The sequence below is a fragment of the Hypanus sabinus genome, chromosome 4 (assembly GCF_030144855.1).
Source record: "Hypanus sabinus isolate sHypSab1 chromosome 4, sHypSab1.hap1, whole genome shotgun sequence".
Classification (NCBI taxonomy): domain Eukaryota; kingdom Metazoa; phylum Chordata; class Chondrichthyes; order Myliobatiformes; family Dasyatidae; genus Hypanus; species Hypanus sabinus.
Genome location: NC_082709.1, coordinates 135,367,378 through 135,391,356, shown reverse-complemented (window position 1 = coordinate 135,391,356; position 23,979 = coordinate 135,367,378). Strand labels below are relative to the sequence as shown.

Here is a 23,979-nt window from a genome sequence, read left to right as displayed (position 1 = left end):
ACAGAAGCGTTCTGCACATGACATATTGCTACAGAAACGTTGACTTTGAGAGCAGCACAAGCTCATGTATTTGTGTGCTACTAGAGGTTGGTCCAGAAAACACATCCAAGTATCTGTAGTGCTTTTAGTAGAAATTGGGATCACTCTTATTCTGAAACCTTGCCTGAAGATGTTTGTAGGTGGTCCTACAGCTGAATTCAACATTTGACACTGCTGAATGCAGCACGATAGTGTAGCAGTTAGCATACTGCTTTGCAGCTACAAGATTGTGGTTCAATTCCCACCGCTGTCTGCAAGGCTATTGTCTGTTCCCCCTGTAACTGTGTAGGTGTCCCCCGGGTGCTCTGCTTTCCTCCTACATTCCAAGATGCATACAAGTTAGAGGCAGAAGAGTGTGAGCATGCTATATTGGCGCAGGAAGGATGGTGACAACTGTGGGTTGGCCCAAGCATACCTTGGTCATGTTCATTGTTGGTATAAACAATGCACTTCAGGGTATGTTTCAATATTTCGATGTGTAAGTGACAGGTAAATTTAATCTCTGGATCTTTAATCTTTCAACCAGAGTGTACTGGTAAATAGATAGACAAATATTTTATTGATTCCTAGGGAAATTACAGTGTCACAGTCAGATTACAAGTGTACAAATATACAAAACTGAAAGAAAGGTAAGGAAGAGTAAAAAATAAGTTATCTCAAACAATCTGACAGGAGGGCTCATCATTTCCTTGGCTTTAGGTTGACTCATAATAGAGATTAATGGCCAAGGGTAAATATAACCTCATTTAGTGCTCTTTGAAGCATCGCAATTGTCTTAGTCTATTATTAAAAGTGCTCCTCTGTTCAGCCAAGGAGGTAGAGGTATGCAGAGGGTGAGAAACATTGTCCAGAATTGTGAGGATTTTCCGTAGAGTCCTTTGTTCTACTACAGCCTCCAGTATGTCCAGTTTGACTCCTATAATAGAGCCAGCCTTTCTGATCAGTTTATTAACCCAGTTGCATCACCCCATGTTGATGCCATTGCCCCAGCAAGGATGTTAATTTTCAAGGAAGCAGATGGGGTGTCAGTCAAATGGCTTAATTTGACTTTGGTGTAATTGAGCCAGGGTGCTGCTGGAGTGGCCCGTTCCTGTAGATTTTGGAAAAGATTTGGAGAATTGCCCACTCTTTGACATGTTCCTGTAGCCAGAGTACTTATATGGCTGTTCCAGTTTAGCTTCTGATCAGTGGTGACCAACAGGAATTAATGATGGCACTGCTGATGAATGTCAAGACAACATAATTAGTTCCTGATCTTGGAGATGTTTACAGCTTCACAAGTGTGTGGTTTGAATATTACTTGACAGCACATATCTGAATGTTGACTAGGTCTGGTAAGACACAGGCACAGACTGCTTTATTATCTGAGGCTTTAAGAGTGGAATTGAACAGTCTTGTCAATCACTGAGCAAACATCACTGTTTCTGACCTCATGTTGGAGACAAGATCACAGACAAACTAGTTGAATGCAGCTGTTTATTTTACAGGGCTTGGAAAAGCAGGGAAACATAAGTATATCACTCACAACAAATGCCTGGATGAAGTTGCTAATTTTCCAAGTTTTTTTAAGACTCAGCATAAAGTGCCATCACCCTACATTACCTCTCTGGTACCCTCTAAATGAATGACTTGGTGCAGCTGATGGAACGTATGGTTTCTGGGCTGATTGATACTACACGGGCCAGAGTTATGGGATTTCCTTGCAGGTGCCTGTTTGAGATGGATATGTTATCTTCTCCATTTAGGTCAAGGTCAGCACTAAAATTCATCTCTTGGACAAGTTGAACTTGCATTTCAAGTTGACAGCCTCAGGAGAGTTGAATTTTCCTCTTTAACATTCTGTAAAGATTTGCACTCATTCTTAACCATTTGGAACTGAGATTTACCATTAGACAAAATATCAGCCTCATATAATTTTATTACAAAAGATTAACCTTATATGACCAGGAAAAGAGCACTGAACTAGCTTTATTACTTTCCCCAATTCAATTTTACTGCTGTAAAATAAACCCAGTGTCTATTCTAATATGCTATCAATGTACCCATTGATTGCTGAAATGCCTCATTGATTATTATAAAGATGATTAATGTGGAAGCAGGAAGTGCTTTTTGCTTCTGATGGTCATAAAGAAAGGTCAGACAAGAAAAGTGCAGCCTTTAGAAGAGTGCAGATGAGAATCAAGATTGCGTGCAGGATGCTTGCTCCTTCCATAATTAAAATACATGGCCTTAGAAGTAGCAGATTAACTTAAGAACTTAAAATGTTCCTTCTGTTTTTAATGCACATTGTGAAGTGTTCTTGCCATTGAGCTTTGTCAGGAACTTGTAAAATGCCAAAGGGTTGTGATGATTCTATTGCAGGAAACTGGTCAAAATAATAATCACTGATTCTTCCAATTTAAATGAAAGAGTGAAGAAGGAAACTAAAATATCTTATTTAAGAATGCTACCTGTGGTTCGGTGTATTTTGATCCTTTTTCGATTAACTTAATGAACTATTAAAAGGAAAACAATGGTTAAAAGTCCTCGAGAGCCAAATTACCCAAACCTCACAGCTGAATGTGGGGATTGTGGTGCGCAATTAATCTGCACCGATTAAATATGTTGCAGACAATGTACTATATTTTTGTCACTTGCTTCTTCACTGTAGAAAGTCAAAATATTATTCCATGGTTTATACATCACCAAGGACATTCCCAACACTGCTTAGATGTTGTCTAAACATATAAAAGAGGAGATGCCACAAAATTGTAGTCTTCATTTAAAAGCTAACTCTCTGCTGTAATCCTTTAAGTTATACCTAAAAATTGAAATTGTGACTGAGGATACCAGAGCATATCCTGGCAGTAGGAGGGTTCATAGTACAAAGAAGACATCTTGGCTCTGAAGACCAGATCATTGTTGGATTTTTGCTCAGGAAGACCATTAGGAGAAGAATTAGACATATCGAGTGTGCTCCACCTCATGGCTGATTTATTAACCCTCTCAACCCCATTCTCCAGCCTTCTATCTGTAAGATTTGATGTCCTGATTAATCAAGAACCTATCAATCTCTATCTTAAATATACCCAATAACGTGGCCTGTCCAACACATCTGTTGCAATGAATTACACAAAATCGCCACCCTCTGGCTGAAACAAAAAAAATTCTCATCTCTGTTCTAAACGGATGTCACTCTGTTCTGAGGCCATACCCTCTGATCCTAGACTCCTGCATATGGGAAACATCCTTTTCATATCCACTCTATCTAGGTTGTTCAAAATTCAAAAGGTTTCATTGAGATCCCTCCCTTATACTCCTCAAAGCGAGTCACTGGGCAGCATGGTCTAGGCCTGGAGCCCTTCACAACAGTGGTGTCTGGGTCCTACTGTGAGGTGCAATGTGTTATTTAGATAATTTAAATGCCAACCCAGATTGAAGGTGAGAGTTGATTTCACTTGCTTTCCATGATCCTTACTCCTCTCTCCAGGGCGCTGAAGCCTTTGCTGTTCCATTGTTGGTTCAATTTAAATACCGGTCCAGGTAGCTTGAAAATTTCTCATGTCGGGATCAGAGGTGAGAGCTGATATTGCCCATTTACTGCAACGGTAATCTCCATGGCGCTGAAGCTATGAAGGTTGCCCTGGCTGCTGTGCTCTGTACCCACTAATATGATGAGCTGAGAAGCAAGGCTTTAAGCCTACTTCCAGCTGCTCCAGAGTTTGGATCTCAGGACTCAGTTTTGGTTCGGAATGCTGTTGTTTGCTTCAATTGTTTACATGATTTGTATTTTTATTTCTTTTTTATCTTGAGCATCGAGTATTGGTCTTTTATTTTTAATTATGTTCTTTTCTTTTTAATTGGGTTCTTTTGGGTTTTTCGCTTCGTGGCTACCTGTGAGCAAGCAAATCTGAAGATTGTATAATTTATACATTCTTTGATAATGAATAAATCTTGATTCTTGAACCTTGATTCTAATCTCCAGTGAGTACAGGCCCAGGGTCAACAAATGCTCCTCACATGCTAACCCTTTTAATGCCTGGGATCATTCTCATGATCTTCTCTGGACCTTCTCCAGTATCAGCACATCTTTTCTTAGATAAGAGACCCAAAACTGATCATGATGTCCCAATAGTTTATAAAGCCTAAGCCTTAGCATTATATTCTAGATATTTTTCTAGTCCTCTTGAAATGAATGCTAACATTGAATTTGCCTTCTTTACCATCGACTCAACCTGCAAGTTAACCTTTATGGAATTTTGCACAAGGCCTCCCGAGTTCCTTTGCACCTATGATTTTTGAATTTTCTCCCTATTTAGAAACAGTCCATGCCTTTATTTCTTCTACCAAGGTGCATGAACATGCACTTCTCCATACTCTATTCCATCTGCCTCTTTGCTCATTCTCCCAGTCTGTCTAGTCCTTCTGCAAACACTCTGCTTCTTCAACACTACCAGTCCCTTCACCTGTCTTCATATTGTCTGCAAACTTGACAACAAAGTCATAAATTCATTAACATATAACGTGAAAAGAAGTGGTCCCAACACTGACCCCTATGTTACTGCAGCAGTCACTGACAGACAAACAAAAAGGGCCACTTTATTTCCACTCATTGCCTCCTGCCAGTCAACTATTCTATCAGTATCTTTCCTGTAATACCACGGGCTCTTATCTTAACAAGCAACCTCAAGAGTAGCACCTAGTCAAGGGCCTTCTGGAAATCCAAATAAACAACATCCACTGACTCTCCTTTGTCTATCTAGTCTGTTATTTCTTTAAAGAATTTCAACAAATTTGTCAGTCAAGATTTCTCCTTTAGGATTCTATGCTGGCTTTGGCCTATTTTGTCATGTTCCTCCAAGTAGCCCAAACCTCATTCTTACTAATAGACTGGAGCATCTTCCCAAGCACCGAAGTCAGGCTAACTAGCCTATTAATTCTTTTATTCTACCTCCTCCCCTTCTTAAAGAGTGGAGTGAAATTTGCAATTTTCTAGAATCATTCCAGAATCTAATGATTCTTGAAGTATCATTACTAATTCCTCCACAATCTTTACAGCTACCCCTTCAGAACCATGAGGTGTGGTCTGTCTTGTCCAGATGACTCAACTACCTTCAGACTTTCCATCTTCCCAAGCACCTTCTCCTTAGTAAGAGCAACAACACTCAATTCTACCCCCTAACACCCTCATATTTCCAACATTCTGCTAGTGTCTTCCACAGTGAAGACTGGCACAGAATACCCATGAAGCTCACCTGCCATTTTTTCTCCCCCATTTCTACCTCTCCAGCATCATTTTCCGGTGGTCCTATACCCATTCGCATCTCCCTTTTAACTTTTATATATCTGAAAATCCTTTTCATATCTGTTGTAATGTGAGTGTAATTAAAAGTAAGCTAATACTAATCAGAAAGCTGTTGGTAGCAAGAGGCGGGATGCGGGGTTGGTGGGGTCTTTACTTCCGCTCTTTTTACTCCCAGTGTGCATTGTGTATAGTTCCTCCACCCATGCCGCACGAGGTTCCTGGAAGCCTCTGTATTGTAAATATCATTTGCCATCCCAGGTAAAGATGCTCTTTTGGCCAACAAATTGTCGAGTAGTCTTTTTGTAAAGTAGAAGTTACCACAATATCCTTCTTTATATTTTTAGATAGCTTACCTTCATATTTCATCTTTTCTCTCTTTATGGATTTTTAGTTCCCATCTGCTGATTTTCAAGAGTTTAAGAGCTTTGAACTTTTAACAGTTTTTGAAGCAATAGGAACAAGTAGCAACTGAGCCAATGACTCTAACACGCAAAATTATGAATGCAGAGCTGGAAACTTAATGATTCCAAATGATTGTCAAGGTGAGAAAATGCCCTCAAGTGTGATGTCACTCTAACTGCATTGCTGACCTTGTCCACTGCTTTGTGCTGGAAATACTGGTATGCCCATAGGCATCCTGGAGAGGTGAGTGTGAGCTGTGGGAAAGTTCCAACAGAGCTCAGTGCAGTATAGCTCTCATTGCAGGATCTACCTAGGTTTTTGGCTGAAGGCACAAGACATGTCATGAGCAGATAATTTTTGCTACCTTTAAAATTGTCATGGAGATTATGTTGTCTTTCATTTTACAAATTTCCTCTTCCCATTTGCATTTCAAAGTTTAAGTCATCCCGGAGGCTGCTGCTAACAATGGATGCTGCAACATTCAAAGTTCAAAGTAAATTTATTATCAAAGTTCATATATTTTACCATATCCTACCTTGAGATTAATTTTCTTGCAGGCATTTATAGGAAAAAAAGAATACAATAAAATTTTACAAAAAAAACTATAGAGTAACAAAGACTGACAAACACCAATGTGCAAATAAAATTAATGCTAAGAACATGATTGGAAAAGAGTCCTTGAAAGTGAGTCTGTAAACCAGTTCAGAGTAATGGTGAATGAAGATATTCACATCGATTCAGGAGTTCAATTCTAATGCCACCTGTTAGAAACCTGTACATCCTTCCCCTGTGTGTGTGGGTTTCTCCAGGTACTCTGCTTTCCTCCCACATTCCAAAGGCTCACTGGTTAGTGGGTTTATTGGTCATTCTGAATTGTCCTGTTATTAGGCAAAGGTTAAATAGATGAGCTGCTGGGCGATGTAGTTCGTTGGGCTGGAAGGGCCTGTTGCTCACTGCAAATCTACATAAAATAAAATGAACAGACCCCAAACCTAGTGGTGTGGAATCTAAGGCTTCTATACCTACCAACGAATGGTAGTAGAAAGAAGAGGGCGGGGCCTGGTTGATGGGGATCTTTGACAATAGTTGCTACATTCTGTGGCAGTGCTCCATGTAAGTGTACTCAATGGTGGGCAGGGCTTTGCCTGTGATGGACTGGGCTGTATCCACCACTTTCTATAACCTTTTCTGTTTCTTTGTTTTGGTGTTTCATACCAGGTCATTATGCAGCCTCGGATATTCTGCCCTGTACATCTACAAAAGTTTATCAAATTTTTGGTAACATGCTGAAACCATACAAACTTCTAAGAAAGTAGAGGTGCTGCTGTGCCTTCATTGTTTTAGCACTTATGTACTGGCCCTGGGATAAATCCTTGGATATGTTATCATCAAGGAATTTAAAGCTACTGACCTTTCTTCCCCCATTCCCCTAATGAGGACTGGCTGGTGGACTTTTGATTTCTTCCTCCTGTAGGCAATAATCAGCTTTTTGGGTTTGCTGATGTTGAGTGAGAAGTTACTGTTGCGGCACCATTCAACCAGATTTCCAATCTGCCTCTTCAATACCTATTTGTCATCATTCTTGATTCAGCCAACAGCAGTGGTGCTGTCAACAAACTTAAATACGGCATGAAGCTGTACTTAGCCACGCAAACATAATTACAGTCATGAGTAACATTTTCCATACATTCTCAGCCATTTAATAAATCAGGACACCAAAGAATAAAACCTTTGAACATAAATTAGGAAAGATACAGTACAGATTGAGAACTTCATAAAAATCAAGCCAACTGAAGAAAAACATCTAATTGGAATGTATTTCTGTGTTTAAGGTTTTTTATGTAAAAATAGTATTTGGTGTTAATCTTTTTTATCTAGTGAGTTGTGTTTGGTGTGAGTGTATGATTCATATAGACTACCGCAGCAAACACAATCAATTCAAGCACTTAAAGAACAGAAGAAGTAGATGACTGCACCATCTTCTAGTGAAAGCAGCATAATTTCTCCAGTGAAAAGTACTAACAGAGAGCTGTTTTACTTATAAATTAAATATCAATAATCTGGATACCAAGCTGCTATGTAAAGTGAGCCATCTAAATATTTCCACACTGATTGCTTATCTGTTTTAACGGTTTAACATGACTTGCTTCCATTCTGATTTTGTAGGTTGGATGGCTCTGAAAGTCAACAGGAAGAACAGACACACAGAGGTAGGTGTCTGATTGGTCAGGCAGATGGTTAAGTTTGTGAGATTGTGTGCGCCTACTGTTGATACCCCAGAGCTCAGAAGGGGTGTTGATGCATAGCCTAGAGGCTCTCAATATCACCCCAAATGATCCTTCCAAACTGAGTGGTTGTCAGACAGATTTTCCTAGGAGTCAAAGTTCAATTTCAAAGTAAATGTTGTTATTAAAGTACAAATATATCACCATATACAACCCTGAGATTTAATTTTTTGGGCATATTCAACAAATCTTTAGAATAGTAACTTCAACAGAATCAATGAAAGATTGTCCAACCAGAGCATTCAACTAGAGTGCAAAAGACAACAAATGGTGCAAATATTGAAAGAGAAGAAACAATAATATAAATAAATAAGCAATAAAGCTCAAGAACATGAGATGAAGAGTCCTTAAAAATGAGTCCATAGGATGTGGGAAAATTTCAATGACAGGGCAAGTGAAGTTAAGTGAAATTATCGTCTTTGTTTAAGAGCCTGATGGCTGAGGGGTAATAACTGTTCCTAAACCTGGTGGTGTGATTCCCGAGGCACTTGTCCCTTCTTGTGATGACAGCAGGAAGAAGAGAGAATGTCTATTGTGGTGGGGTTCCCTGATGATGGATGCTGCTTTCCTGTGACAGTGTTTGATGTGGATGTGCTCAGTGGTGGGGAAAGCTTTATCATTGATGGATACATTTTGTAGGATTTTTCTTTCAAGGGTATTGGTGTTTGCATACCAGGCTGTGATGCAGCCAGTCAATATTCTCTCCATTCTACATCTAGAGAAATTTGTCAAAATTTTAGATGTCATGCTGAGTCTCCACAACCTCCTAAGGATGTAGAGGTGCTGCCATGCTTTCTTTGTAATTACTTATGTACTGGGCCCAACACAGGTCCTGTGAAATAATAACACTTATGAATTTGAAGTTGCTGACCCTTTCCACCTCTGATCCTCCAGAAAGGACTATTAAATCTTGAACACATCCTTGAATTTGTTGGTCATCTCCCTCCAGAATAAAATGCCTGCTTTGGGTGCTTGATGTTAGACATGTAGCAGTGCGATTAGTCCCATGCAGCTAACTGAGTGTAACTACTGATGTTGGCCCGAAAAAGGTGTCTCACCACATGCAGAGTAAAATTGAATTTTATTCAATACAGCAAAACTATGAATGGCACCCAAATCAATGGCCAGCTGAAATATTAAAAATGAATCACTAGCAAGTTCAGATAATGTCACAGACTGGATAGTCTGCTGATCTTGTAAAACTCAAACAATTAAGTAGTCACATAATAAAAATGCATGCTTGAATGATGGTTTTTCTTATTCCTTATTAAAAAATAGACCTAGATTGATTACTGCTCACTCGTTAAATATGACGAGTGGTAAATGCAAGGAACAATTGCTATTCAATGCAGATAATGTTACTTTACTCACAAAAGGTTTTAGAGATAAAAGCCAAACTAAATAGCCAAAATCTCTGCAATTCAATTTCTGTAGCTGTATTTTTGTAATTTTTGTATGGGTCATCTGAATGTCATATTGAATCTAGCCAAGGTGATACAATGTATACAATAGGGACTAAACCCAGTAACCCTTAGAAAATGGAGCAGAGACTGTGATGCATGATTGAGTCATGCTGTTGAGTAGAAAACAGGCAGTTTGCCAGTACTTGGCACTAATTAAAGCTGTCCATAAGGGGGAATTGTACTTTGGCAGGATCAGGTGCAAGAAAATGGAAAGAAATTTTGAAGGATTATGCCATTCAGGAGAGAGTGGGTTCCATGTTCTTGGAAACTGCTCCAGGACATAGTGTAAGAGGTGAAGTCCAGACAAGATGTTCTGTATCCACAGGGGCCTGGAGGCCTTCCAGGCTCTGGGCCAGAAAGCAGCAGGAGCAGATAGCCTTTGTGGCTAGTGCCAGGAGTCAAGTCCAGAGGCCCTGGGTGTGGTACTGGGAGAAACTCAGTGACTTCACACAGGCAGTTAAAGTCATTGCCATGTTCCCCAAAGTGAATTAACAGCCTTGCTCTGCTTAAAGGATGCCACCTCATCTCTATCATTCATGATAACATTGCTGTGTTCCCCCAGACCCTCACACAAGTAACTGCCTACATCTCACAGCTTGCACATGCTGAGAGCTATTCAAACACAGCAATGATATCAATCATGCAGATTGCACATCGCTTCTCTTGCAACACAGGATAGTACATAAAAGATCATCTGTAGGCACATTCATGCCTGTATATTCTGTGGTGCATGAGGAGACAATACGGACCAACCCTGGGATGTTTTTTTAGAATCTGTAGCTGGCAGCAGATTCAGAATCAGATTTATTTATCACACGTACATGAGAAAGTACAGTGAAATGCAACCAACGCACATAAGGATGTGCTGGGGATAGCCCATAGGTATTGTCACACATTCTGGCTCACAACGCTTGGCAGAACAGCAAAGAACACAACAAGTGACAAAATAACAATGGCAAAACAAACCCCTTTCCTCCCACCCACCCACCCATACACACACATAGTCTTCCAGGCCAGTCTCCAGTCTCCAGGCTTCAGTCAGCAGCTTCAACATCTGGATTGCCGATCAACCGTCAGGCTTTGATCTTTGGTTTTGACCCCTGACTAGCTGATGACAGGACTCTGAACTCTGGACCTCAAACTCTGGGCTCACTGACTCACAGGACCTAATGTTTCTTCATGGATATCCTCGATCGTACATCCAGATCGTTGGCCTTTGAACATTGAGCAGAGGCCTAGGCTCCAGATGCCTTTCATCACCCATCCATGTTGCTGGCTTTCAAGTGAGAACTGGAGACCTAGACTCCTGAGGTCCTTCATTTCACTTCCATGTCATTTCTGCCCTCAAGTGCAGAGTGGAGGCCTGGACTCAGGATGTCCTCCATCAGTCATTGACGTCAATGGCCTTCAGAAGACAAAACATCAGTGATGATATCCTAAACACAAACCTCTTCATCATGCAAATAAATCTTGCATAAACAAAGGGCAAGAATAATACAAACGTCAGCTTGCTGGAGAGTGAAATCATGAAAGTGTTGTTCAGAATACTACTGGCCTTAAAGCACAGAGATCAAAGAAAAAAGGTTAATAGGAAAAAGCTTGATTCTTCTGCAAAATCTCTTGTGCCTCAGTGTATATTCTCATTGTGATCGATTTCTACTTGACTGTTGGCATGGATCCACTGTTAATCATTAACAGTGCATTTTACATCTGAAGTCTAGCATTCAAAGATCTACAGAAAGAGTTGTACTATGTGAAGAAGAGCTGACTGAAAATTTTTACATAAAATAGTTGCTTCCAAACAAAATATTAGTAGGCATTGTCTTTCAAATGCACCACAACTTGGGAAATGAGCAGAGGGCATGCAATGAATTTTGGGATGATCATATTGTTAGTGTTGTGGAGTTGCTAACTACCATCCATAATAATTTCTTGGAGCCATACAACCTGGATGCCCTTATTATTATAGATAAGCAACAACTGACATATTTTCTTAATCATATGATATAACTTCAAATCAAGTAGCCACAAAACTCATTTAAGTCTGTAGCACATTACTTTCCAACTTGCAAACACTACATTATCTCACCAGTAGACAGGTTCAATTGGTTAACTGGTCTACAGACAGACAGACATACTTTATTGATCCCCGGGGAAATTTGGTTTCATTACAGCCACACCAACCAAGAATAGTGAAGAAATATAGCAATATAAAACCATAAATAATTAAATAATAATGTTAATCGTGCCAAATGGAAATAAGTCCAGGACCAGCCTATTCGCTCAGGGTGTCTGACACTCCGAGGGAGGAGTAGTAAAGTTTGATGGCCACAGGTAGGAATTACTTCCTATGATGCTCAGTGTTATATCTCGGAGGAATGATTCTCTGGCTGAATGTACTCCTGTGCTTAACCAGTACATTATGGAGTGGATGGGAGTCATTGTCCAAGATGGCATGTAAATTGGACAGCATCCTCTTTTCAGACACCACTGTCAGAGAGTCCAGTTCCACCCCCACATCACTGGCCTTATGAATGAGTTTGTTGATCCTGTTGGTGTTTGCTACCCTCAATCTGCTGCCCCAGCACACAACAGCAAACATGATAGCACTGGCCACCACAGCCTCGTAGAAGTTGCAAAGGCATTTGAGAGTCCATGTGCAAGATTCCCTAAAAGTTAATTTGCAGGTTGAACTGGTGTTAGGAAGATAAATGTGATGTTAACATTCACTTTGAGAGAACTAGAATATAAAGGTAAGGATGTGGATTTCAATGGAATTCAGAAGAATAAGAGGTGACCACATTGAAATCTATCAAATTCCTCGTCTACTCGGATATTTAAATAATCTTAACTGTTTTAGGCATCTAAAGATGTAATGATTTCTTGATATGACAAATGCATGACAACCAGGCTTGAGAAAATTTGCCATTGTCATACCTTTCATCTATATTTACTAATTTGAATGCATGCTTTATATTTCTTCAATAAATAATGACACATCCCCCATTGCAATCATTTGGTCAATGCAGACTATTACAAGATTTCTACTTCACACAAGATAGAAGGCTATAGACCACAAGGTATAGGAGCAGAATTAGGCCATTTGGCCTATGGAGCCTTTTCTGCCATTCCATCATGGCTTATTAATTTCACCTCTCAGGCCCAATCTCCTGCCTTCTTCCCATATCCCTTTACTCCCTGATTAATCGGGTATCTATCAACATCTGTCTTAAATATACCCAATGACAGCCACCTGTGTCAACAAATGCCAAATATTCACCACTCTCTGGCTAAAGATATTCCTCCTCATTTCTGTTCTAAAAAGACATCCTCTATTCTGAGGCTGTCTTAGATTCCCCCTCCACAGCAACTATCCTCTCCACATCCACTATATCGAGGGCTTTCAAAATTTGATAGATTTCAATGTGGTCACCTCTCATTCTTCTAAATTCCATTGAAACCCACATCCTTGCTTTTATATTCTAGTCTTCTTGAAATGAATGTTAATATCACATTTGTCTTCCTAACACCAATTCAACTTGCAAATTAACTTTTAGGGATTCCTGCATAAGGACTCCCAAATTCCTTTGCAACTCAGAATTTTAAATTCTCCCTCCATTTGGAAAATAGCCTATACTTTATTTCATCTACTGATGTGCATAACCACACAGTTTCTGACACTGTATTCCATCTTGTATGTCTTTGCCTATTTCCTTAACCTATTTAAGTCCTTCTGTAGACACCATGCTTCCTCAACACTATCTGCCCCTCCAGCTATCATCATATCATCCATAAACTTTGCCACAAAGCCATCAATTCAATCATCCAAATCATTGACATATAGCATGAAAAGAAGGGGTCCCAACACAGACCTCTGCAGAACATCACTAGTCACTGGCAGCCAACCAGAAAAGGCTCCCTTTATTCTCACTTTTTCCCTCCTGCCAATGTCAACGCTCTACCCGTGCTAGTATCTTTCCTGTAACACCATGAGCTCTTAATTTTTTAAACAGCCTCATTTGTGGCACCTTGTCAAAAGCCTCCTGAAAATCCAAGAACACAACATCCACCAATTCTCCTTTGTCTATCCTGCTTGTTTTTCTTTCTTCAAAGAATTCCAACAGCTTGGTCAGGCAAGATTTTTTGCTAAGGAAACAATGGTAACTACAGCCTTTATGCCTCCAAGTACCCTGAAACAACATCTTTAAGAATTGACTCAAACATCTTTCCAAACACTGAGGTCAGAGTAACCAGCCTATAATTTCTTTTCTTCTGCCTCTCTCCCTTCTTGAAGAATGGAGTGACATTTGCAATTTTCCAGTCCTCCGGAACAATGCCAGAATCAATTGAATCATGAAAGATCATTACTAGCGCCACCACACTCCATTCAGCCACCTCCTTCAGAACCTTGGGGTGTAGGCCAACTGTCTACCGAACTTCAGACCTTTCAGTTTCCCAAGTACTTTCCCCCTAGTAATGGCAACTTCACTCACATCTGCTTCCTGACACTCTCAAGCTTCTGACATATTGCTAGTGTCTTCCACAGTGAAGAGTGATACAAATACTTATTCAGTTCATCTGCCATTTCTGTCCACCATTACTAGTTCTCCAGCATCATTTTCCAGTGGTCCAATATCTAAACTCACCTCTCTTTTACATTTTATATATCTGAAGAATCTTTTGGTATCCTTTTTAATATTATTGACTACCTTGCCATTGGATTCCACCTTTTCCTTCTTTACAACTTTCTTAGTTACCTTCTGTTGGTTTTTAAAAGCTTCTCAATCATCTAACTTCCCACTAATTTTTGATATGTTGTATGCCCTCTCTTTGGCTTTTGGGTTGGCTTTGACTTCTCTAGTCAGCCACAGTTGTGTCATCTTTCCTTTAGAATACTCCTTTGGGATATACATATCCTGCACCCTCTAAATTGCTCCCAGAAAAGGATAAATAAAACTGAAACCCTGACCTCTGAACCAATTCCTGAGCCACGCATTCCTCTGCCAAAACATTCCATTCTTGCACTTGCTGGCATGTGGCATGAGCTGTAATCCAGAGATTACAACCCTGGAGGTCCTGTTTTTCAGCTTTCTATCCAGCTCCTTAAAATCTCTCCTCAGGACCTCCTTGCCTTTCCTGCCTATGTTTTTGTTGCTGATATGTATCAAGACTTCTGGCTGCTCACCCTTCCCCTTTGGAATATCCAATCTGAAAAATCCCTGACCCTGACACCAGGGAGGCAACATACTATCCAGGAGTCTCTATTGCGCCCAGAGAATCTCATCTCTATTCTGCTGACTATGGAATATCTGATCACCGCTGCATTTCTCTTTACCTCTGTTTTCTTCTGATCTGCAGCTCCGGACTTGGTGTCAGAGACCCAGTGTCCAGAGTGGTAGAGTTATTATTGAGGGGAACGGCCACAGAGAGACTCTGCTTCCCTTCCCTCTCCTGACAATCACCCAGTTACTTGCATCCTGCAGCCTAGCGGTGACTACATCCCTGTAGCTCCTGTCTATCACCTCTACATTTTTCATTATGAACTGAAAGTCATCCAGCTACAGCTCCAGTTCCTTAACATATTCTCTGAGAAGCTGCAGCTGGGTGACTTTCAGTTGAGAGCACCTGATGCAGATGTTGTTATCTGGGAGTCTGGAGGTCTCCTAGAATTCCCACATCTCTCACACAGAAGAAAACTGTTCCTGGAGCCATTCTCACTGCACTAACTGTGCCCTAACAGAGAAGGAATGATAAAATAAAGAGGAAGAAAAAAACTTATTGGATACTTACCTCCTCTAAGCCTGATCTTGCCAAACCTTATGATCCAAAACCACCAGCTCCCTCACACAATAGTTTGAACCTGCCTTATTTTTATTTACCCTTTCTAATGATCCCCTTCATTGATTTCTGTCCTTTTTCAACTTCAGCGGTGGAACTAAATGTAAAGGCTGCTCCCTCTTGAGCTCCCACTCACTGACTGGTCACAGTCCAACCTCAAAATCTGTTTCAAAATGCTGTTTTCTTTTCAACTTCAGCAGCCGACCTTCATGAAATCGCTGCTCCTTCTCATGCTCCCACTCACTGATTGGGCACAGTGCAGTATTGTTCAGTACTGCAGACCTTTATCCTGCCTGTCTCACCATAATCCCAATTCTCTATGTCATATTTACTCTTCCATTCTAACACGCTCTCCTTCTCACACCGTCATCTCTTCCCAATGAGCTGAAGGATAAAAATCATGATTTTGATTTTGTTTCAAATGCTGTTTGTCCAATTCCTTCTCACTTTCAGCCTGGGCTATAGTGCCTTTGAAGTCTGTGATTCTTCAGAAGCTTTGCTAGACTAAGTCCTTTATTAAAAATGTTTTATGATATTTGAACAAGAAGTTAGCCACTCTTCATTGTTAAACTTGCACAACTTTAGACAATCTTTCTCTTAAACCTTTCATAAGGTGTTAGAGCTATAGAGAGATACAGCATGGAAGCAAGCTCTTCAACCCACCAAGTTCACTCCAGCCTCCAACTACCTGTTCATACAAATCCCATTATTTATTCTCTTCACATTCTTAAGATATCTCCCGGTTTTGCCACACAGCTAGAGGAAAATTCTGGTGAATTACTCTCCCAGCCTTTTGTCACTGTGAATGAAGTCACCAGAGAGCTGGTGGATACAGAAGTCTTTATTCAGAATAACAAGCAGCGAGCATCATACTCGACACATTCGGAATAGAAGAGGCCTGCCTGACCCAATATTACAAGACATTTTTACATGCTAAAGATGAAAGATAACAGCAGAACAATTCTATACTTACAATGTACCTACAGTGATAATTTTCAAACACCTCCATCCTCACAACAATGCTCCATACAGCCAACATGAACGTCAGTCCCCCTGACTCTGGTCCAAACTTATCCATATGCAGACATCTGAGGTCAAATCAAATGTTTCTCTGTTTGCAATTAACCCCAGTCTGCAGCACTAAGAACGGCACTATCGTGGGTGCATTTTAAATCTAAAATCCACGTTCATGTTTGAAGACTGGTTGCTATTGAAATTAGTATTTGCTATATATGATAACTTTAGAATACATCCTATCCATTCCTCCTCTTGGATGTCCTGGACAAAAATAATTTCGATCCAGGAAAGGCCAAACCTCAAGAGGGAATGTAATCAAGTAGGTGGCAAAAATGCCCTGTATTTCGGATCCCTTTCCTCATGTACCTATCAATTCATGTGTGTGTGTGTATCTACATCTACCTATCATTCCTAATGGCTACCTACAAGACTCTAAGCAGAGATTGTTCCAGGAATTTGACCAACAGTCTTTAAAGTGCCATGCTATCAAAGTGATGGAACCTGATGCCTCGGCTGTAACTTGAACCCCTTCCCATTTATTTTCCCCAGTACTTTCTATTCTGAGCTATGCAACTAATCATCTACCTTCAGCAACCAGCCTGCATTAAAGAGTACGCTTACCGCTATACGTTAACATGCTGCTCATAGCTTGCTGTCACGCTGTCTCAGCGTCTTCTCCATTTGAGTTAGTTTTGGGTCTGCTTCCATCAGGTGCAGTCAGAACTGATGCAGCCAGCTGATGTTTAACACTTAGGCTCTCTGCTAGAACATTCTTATGGGGTATGCATGATCCCTTGCTCTGCCTGTGAGAGCAACAAGAAGGTGAGTCAAATGGTTTAACCTGAGTCCAGTGTTTCCACTGGCTACATTGCTGGCACTGTACATCAACACAGGCATCATTTTTCCGGAATGTCTCTTGTGGTTCTATCCAAATGGGAGCAAAATCTCTCTTTTCATCTAGCTCCCTTACCATCACTTTGTCACCAGGCTGTGGGAGGACTATCTTCTCTCCCTGTGGCTCTCTCTGATCCGCAAGATGTTACTGCTGTTTTGCTCGATTCCTCAATATGTTACCCTAGATACAGTGGTATGCCTGCCCGCTTGGTACCTTTCTGCTCCTTACTATTCCCTTTCTGGTCAGCCTTTACTTTAATCACTGCTACCTCTGCAGGCAGCTACACTACTTCTAGCAGCTCCTGGCTGTGCTTGAAGCTTACCCTTGGAACCCCATGACATGATTCCTACACAGTGCTCCATCTCTTTTCCCTGCTTGCGGCTGCTATCTCTCAGTAGGTCATGTTAGCTGCTCTGCAGGTCACACGTATTTACCGTCCCAGTTTTATCCATGTTATTTCTCCTTTTCCTGAGTCTATGAAAGCACCTGTCTTACTCAGTGTGTCTAATCTGCTATTTAAATTTGCCAATAACACTGCATTGATTGGCCTAATCTCAAACAATAACAAGGTGGCCTACAGGGAAGAAGTCATCTCTCTGACACAGTGATGTCAAGAAAACAACCTCTTCCTCATGTTGCAAAAACAAAGGAGCTGGTTGTGGATTACAGGAGGAATGGAGACGAGCTAACTCCTATTGACATCAAAGGATCTGGGGTTGAGAGGGTGAACAGCTTCAAGTTCCTCGGCATCCACATCACTGAAGACCTCGTGGTCTGTACACACAAGCTATGTGGTGAAAAAGGCACAACAGCACCTCTTTCACCTCAGATGGTTGAGGAAGTTTGGTATGGGCCACCAAACCTTAAGAACTTTCTACAACTTCCTGACTTCACTGCCTGGTATGGGAACTTTACCTCCCTTAATCGCAGGATTCTGCAGAGTGGTGTGGACAGCCCAGAGCATCTGTAGATGTGAACTTCCCATGATTCAGGACATTTACAGGTATTAAAAAGAAATCATTGAGGATCTGAGTCACCCCAACCACAATCTATTCCAGCTGCTACCATCTGGGAAAAGGTAACAGCAGCAAAAAGCCAGGCCCCGGGACAGCTTCTTCCACCAGAACATCAGACTGATTAACTCACACTGATTTGAGTGTATTTCTATGTTACATTGACTGTATTATTTATTATAAATTAGTCTAAGTTACTATGATTGCACATTGCATATTTAGATGGAGACGTAAACGTAAAGATTTTTACTCCTCATGTATGTGAAGGATGTAAGAAATAAACTCAATTCAATTCAAATGGTCAGTAACCCTGTCTGGCCCTGTTTCACCAAATTACACAAAAATGTCTTATCTCTTATAGGAGCAAACATACATGTGCACACAACACTGCTTTTATATCTACTAGTTCAACTCTCCACCATGTTTGTGATATTTCATGCTCCCATGATCTCTGATCTAAACAGAGTGAAATGTAGTGGCAGTCTTAAAAATACTCACCCACTTAAACTGCTGACTATATGATAGGTTATGGAAGTATCCCAGATGAGACCCCAAATGACAGACAGACAGACATATTTTATTGATCCTGAGGGAAATTGGGGTTCGTTACCAACCAAGAATAGTGTAGAAATATAGCAATATAAAACCATAAATAATTAAATAATAATAAGTAAATTATGCCAAGTGGAAATAAGTCCAGGACCAGCCTATTGGCTCAGGGTGTCTGACACTCCGAGGGAGGAGTTGTAAAGTTTGATGGCCACAGGCAGGAATGACTTCCTATGACGCTCAGTGTTGCATCTCGGTGGATTGAGTCTCTGGCTGAATGTACTCCTCTGCCTAACCAGTACATTATGGAGTGGATGGAAGACATTGTCCAAGATGGCATACAACTTGGACAGCATCCTCTTTTCAGACACCACCGTGAGAGTGTCCAGTTCCACCCCCACAACATCACTGGCCTTACGAATGAGTTTGTTGATTCTGTTGGTGCCTGCTACCCTCAGCCTGTTGCCCCAGCACACAACAACAAACATGATAGCACTGGCCACCACAGACTCGTTGAACATCCTCAGCATCGTCCAGCAGATGTTAAAGGACTTCTGTCTTCTCAGGAAGTAGAGACGGCTCTGACCCTTCTTGTGGGCAGCCTGACAGTGTTATGACTGTGAATGAAGTTGCCAGAGAGACACTGAAGCCAGTGGATATAGAAGTCTTTATTCATCAAAACAATCATTAGGCATTATACTTGACACACTCTAGGCCAGGGGTGTCAAACTCATTTTAGGTCACGGGCTGGATTGGGCAAAATGCAGCTTCATGCGGGCCGGATCAGTCAGGCACGTGCGAACGCAGCTTTCGTTGCCTCCGTTTTTTCAGCCTGTTCTCATGTGTCTCAGTCTCTGCTATAACTACAAAGTGTTTCACTTCACAAATTCCGTTTCTTATGAAGAAGACTGCTGAGCAAGCATTATTTTTATGATTGGTATTAACTTACAATCAGGCTTCATATCCCCGGGCCATTAATAATTAAAATAATAGATCTATCTAAAATGATCTCGTGGGCCGGATATAATTGTACGCCAGGCCGGATATGGCCCGCGGGCCTTGAGTTTGACACCTATGCTCTAGGAAGATGAGGTCTGTCTGGTCCAGTCTTACATGACAGTTTTATATGCTAAAGGTGAAAGGTACAGCAGGAGAATTCTACAGTTACAATGTGTTTCTAAATGCTTCCATTAAATTACATATAATTTTCAAACACCTCCATCTTCACATCATCACTCCAGACACCCAAAATGTTAATCCCTACTGACTCTGGCCGTACTTACACATTTGCAGACATCTCAGGTGAAATCGAGTGTTTCTTTGTTTGCAATTGACCCCAGTCTGCAGCTCCAAGAACACCATTGTTCTGGATGCATTTTAAACTGAATCTACAATCCACGTTCAGGTCCGAAAACTGGTAACTGTTGAAATTAGTATTTGCTATATACTATAACTCCAAAAATGTCCTAACTCAGCCCAGGTATCTTCAGGATGTGGTAGGAATTCTGAGCATTTACTATCAGTAAACATGAGGAGATCTGCAGATGCTGGAAATCAAACAACAACACACACAAAATGCTGGTGGAACACAACAGGCCAGGCAGCATCTATAGGGAGAAGCGCTGTCGACGTTTCGGGCTGAGACCCTTCGACAATCAGTATCAGGTTTGTTATCACCAGCATGTGTCATGAAATTTGTTAGCTTAGCAGCAGCAGTTCAATGCAATACCTAATATAGAAGAAGTTTAAGAATAAATAAATAAGCAAGACAATTACAATATACATATATTGAATAGATTCAAGTCATGCAAAAACAGAAATAATATATATTAAAAAAGTGAGTTCACAGGTTCAATGTCCATTTAGGAATCAGATGGCAGAGGAGAAGAAGCTGTCCTGAAATGCTAAGTGTGTGCCATGAGGTTTCTGTACCTCCTACCTGATGGTAACAGTGAGAAAAGGGCATGTCCTGGATGCAGGAGGTCCTTAATAATGGATGCTGCCTTTCTGAGACACCACTCCTTGAAGATGTCCTGGGTTCTCTGTAGACTAGTTCCTAAGATGGAGCCGACTAAATTTATAACCCGCTGCAGCTTCTTTTGGTCCTGTGCAGTGCACCCCCCCTCCCCCATACCAGAGGGTGATGCAGCCTGTCAGAATGCTTTCTACATTATATCTATAGAAGTTTTTGAGTGATTTTGTTGACATAATAATTCTCTTCAAACTCCTAATGAAGTATAGTAGCTGTCTTGCCTTCTTTATAGCTGCATTGATATGTTGGGATCAGTTTAGGTCCTCAGAGATTTTGACACCCAGAAACTTGAAACTGCTCACTCTCTCCACTTCTGATCCCTCTGTGAGGATTGGCATGTGTTCTTTTGTCTTACCCTTCCTGAAGTCCACAATCAGCCTTCATCTTACTGATGTTGAGTGCCAGGTAGTTGCTGCGACACCACTCCACAAGATGGTAAATCCCAATCCTGTACACCTTCTTATCACCACCTGAGATTCTACCAACAATGGTATTTATAGCACATTTATAGATGGTATTTGAGCTATGCCTAGCCACACAGTCATGGGTGTATATAGAGTAGAGCAGCGGGCTAAGCACACACCCCTGAGGAGCACCAGTGTTGATCATCAGTGAGGAGGAGATATTATCACCAATCCGCACAGGTTGCGATCTTTCGATTAGGAAATCAAGGATTCAATTATAGAGGGAGGTCCAGAGGCCCAGGTTCTGTAACTTCTCAATCAGGATGTGGGAATGATGGTGTTAAATGCTGAACTATAGTCGATGAACAGCATCCTGATATAGGTGTTTGTGTTGTCCAGGTGGTCTAAGGCCATGTGGAGAGCCATTAAGATTGCATCTGCCATTGACCTATTGTGGCAATAGACAAATTGCAATGGGTTCAGCTCCTTGCTAAGGCAGAAGTTCAGTCTAGTCATGACCAACCTCTCAAAGCATTTCATCGCTGTAGATGTTAGTGCTACTGGGTGATAGTCATTAAGGCAGCTCACATTATTCTTTTTAGGTACGTGTGTAATTGTTGCCTTTTTGAAGATAGTGGGAACTAGAGGTGTTCACATGCAGATTATGCAAACCCGGCACCCAAGATCAGGATTGAATCTGGTGCTCTACTAACTGAGCCACTGTGCAACCTCTTAAGAATATGCAGAGATCCATTAGCTGTTCTATTAGATGCAGGATTGTATTAAGGAATTAATGAACCTATAATAATTTTGCATTCAAGTCATTATAATATGAATCATGGTCAATTATTGGACACTAATTTTTCCCTTGGATAAAGCAATTTAGTTATATTTGTTTAGAAGATGCATGCTCAATTGTGTGCTAGAATAACGTAATCTAGTTACAACTAGTCATTGTAAATCTGAATGGTGGAATTAGAATGGTTAGAGGGGTTTGTGCTCCTTAGCTAAAATAAACACAAACCCCCCAAAATAGTAAAATAACTATACAGTGCCTTGAAAAAGTATTCAATTATGCCAAACCCTTTGTTGGCATAATTGATTTAGATCAATTTAATTGACATTTATTATTTGGGAACCATATGCTTCTTTTTTCACAGTAGAGCCCAAAAAGCAGGAAATTGTAAGGGAAAAACTAAAAATTAAAAATATGCCAGGAGCTCAAAAGTACTCATCCCCCTTTGCTCAGTACTTAGTTGAACCACCTCTTTCTGCTAATACAGCCGGTAGTCTTTTTAGATAAGTCTCTATTAGCTTTGCACAATGTGATGGAGCAAGATTTGCCCATTCTTCCTTGCAAAATTGCTCAACCTGTGCTTGGTTAGTTGGGAAGTGGTGGTGAACAGCAATCTTGAGGTTTTTTCAGAGATGATCAATTGGGTTAAGGTCAGGACTCTGACTGAGCTATTCAAGGACATTTAAAGCTACTCCATGGCTGTTCTGGCAGTGTGCTTCAGGTAATTCTCCTTCTGAAGGACGAACTTCCTCCTTAGTTTAATCTTTCTGGAAGAAACTAGGAGGTTTGTATCCAGGATATCTCTGCATTTCACATGATTCATCTTCCCTTCAACCCTGACTAGATTTCCATTCCCTGCTACTGAAAGGCATCCCGATGACATGATGCTACCTCCACCATACTTTGCAGTAAGAATTGTGTTACCTGGCTGATGCACAGTACTAGATTTGCACCACATGTACCACTTAGTGTTGAGGCCAAAAAGTTCCACATTAGCCTCATCCAACCATAAGACAACATGTGTGATGCATATTCACGTTATAAAGACTTTGCAAAGTGTCAGTTAGAAGATACTGTAATGATATGGAAGCAGGTCTTGTGGTCGGATGAGATTAAAGTGGAACATTTTGGCCTGAATGCTAAGCAGTACTTGTGGCTTAAATCTAATTCTGTGCATCAGCCAAGTAACACTATCCCTACTTTAAAGAATAGTGGAGATAGCATCATGCTATGGGAATGATTTTCTGCAGCAGGGATTGGAATTCTGGTCAAAATTGATGTGAAAATGATGCTGTTAAATACAGAGAGATCCGTGATAAAAACCTGCTGGCTTCTTCCAGAAAGATTAAACTAGGGAGGAAGTTCATCCTTCAGAAGGAGAACTACCTGAAGCACACTGCCAGAAAAACTATGGAGTGGCTTCAGATGAAGTAAATTGAAGTTCTTGAATGACTCAGACAGAGACCTGATCTTAACCTAATCAAATATCTCTGGAAAAGCCTCAAAATTGTGTCCGTTGCCTCTCCCCAACTAACCTGGCTGAGCTTGAGTAAAATTGCTCCATCACATTGTGCAATGCCAATAGAGAGTTACCCCAAAAGATTGCTTGCTCTAATAGCCGTGAAAGGAGGTTCAACCAAGTACTAAGTGATGAATACTTTTGAACTGCTGACACTTCAGTTTTTGAATTTTTAGTTTTTCATGGTTTACAGTTTTCCCTCTTTTTTTTGGCTCTACTGTGAAAAAGGAGCACGTGATCCATAAATATAAAATCTCAAATAAATTGATCAAATTCAGTGGATGGAGTACTCATTTATGTGAACAGAAGGTTAGAGGCTGAGTACTTTTTCAAGGCACTGTACATCATAAATGAAGGCCACTGCTTCTTTGAGTAACTGAAAATAATTCCATTTCCGTTATTTAAAGTGAGAGGTAAATACTACAAGCTTCTCCTAGCTTTGC

At 40.7% G+C, this 23,979-nt stretch overlaps 1 long non-coding RNA gene across 1 annotated transcript in view; it reads left to right on the top strand.

Annotated features, from left to right (window-relative positions):
- Positions 1-23,979, top strand: part of LOC132393217 (uncharacterized) — a 73,428-nt gene that overhangs the window by 7,569 nt on the left and 41,880 nt on the right. The window contains exon 5 of the long non-coding RNA XR_009511798.1: positions 7,892-7,935. This is a non-coding gene — a long non-coding RNA (uncharacterized LOC132393217). The remainder of the gene's footprint in view (positions 1-7,891; positions 7,936-23,979) is intronic.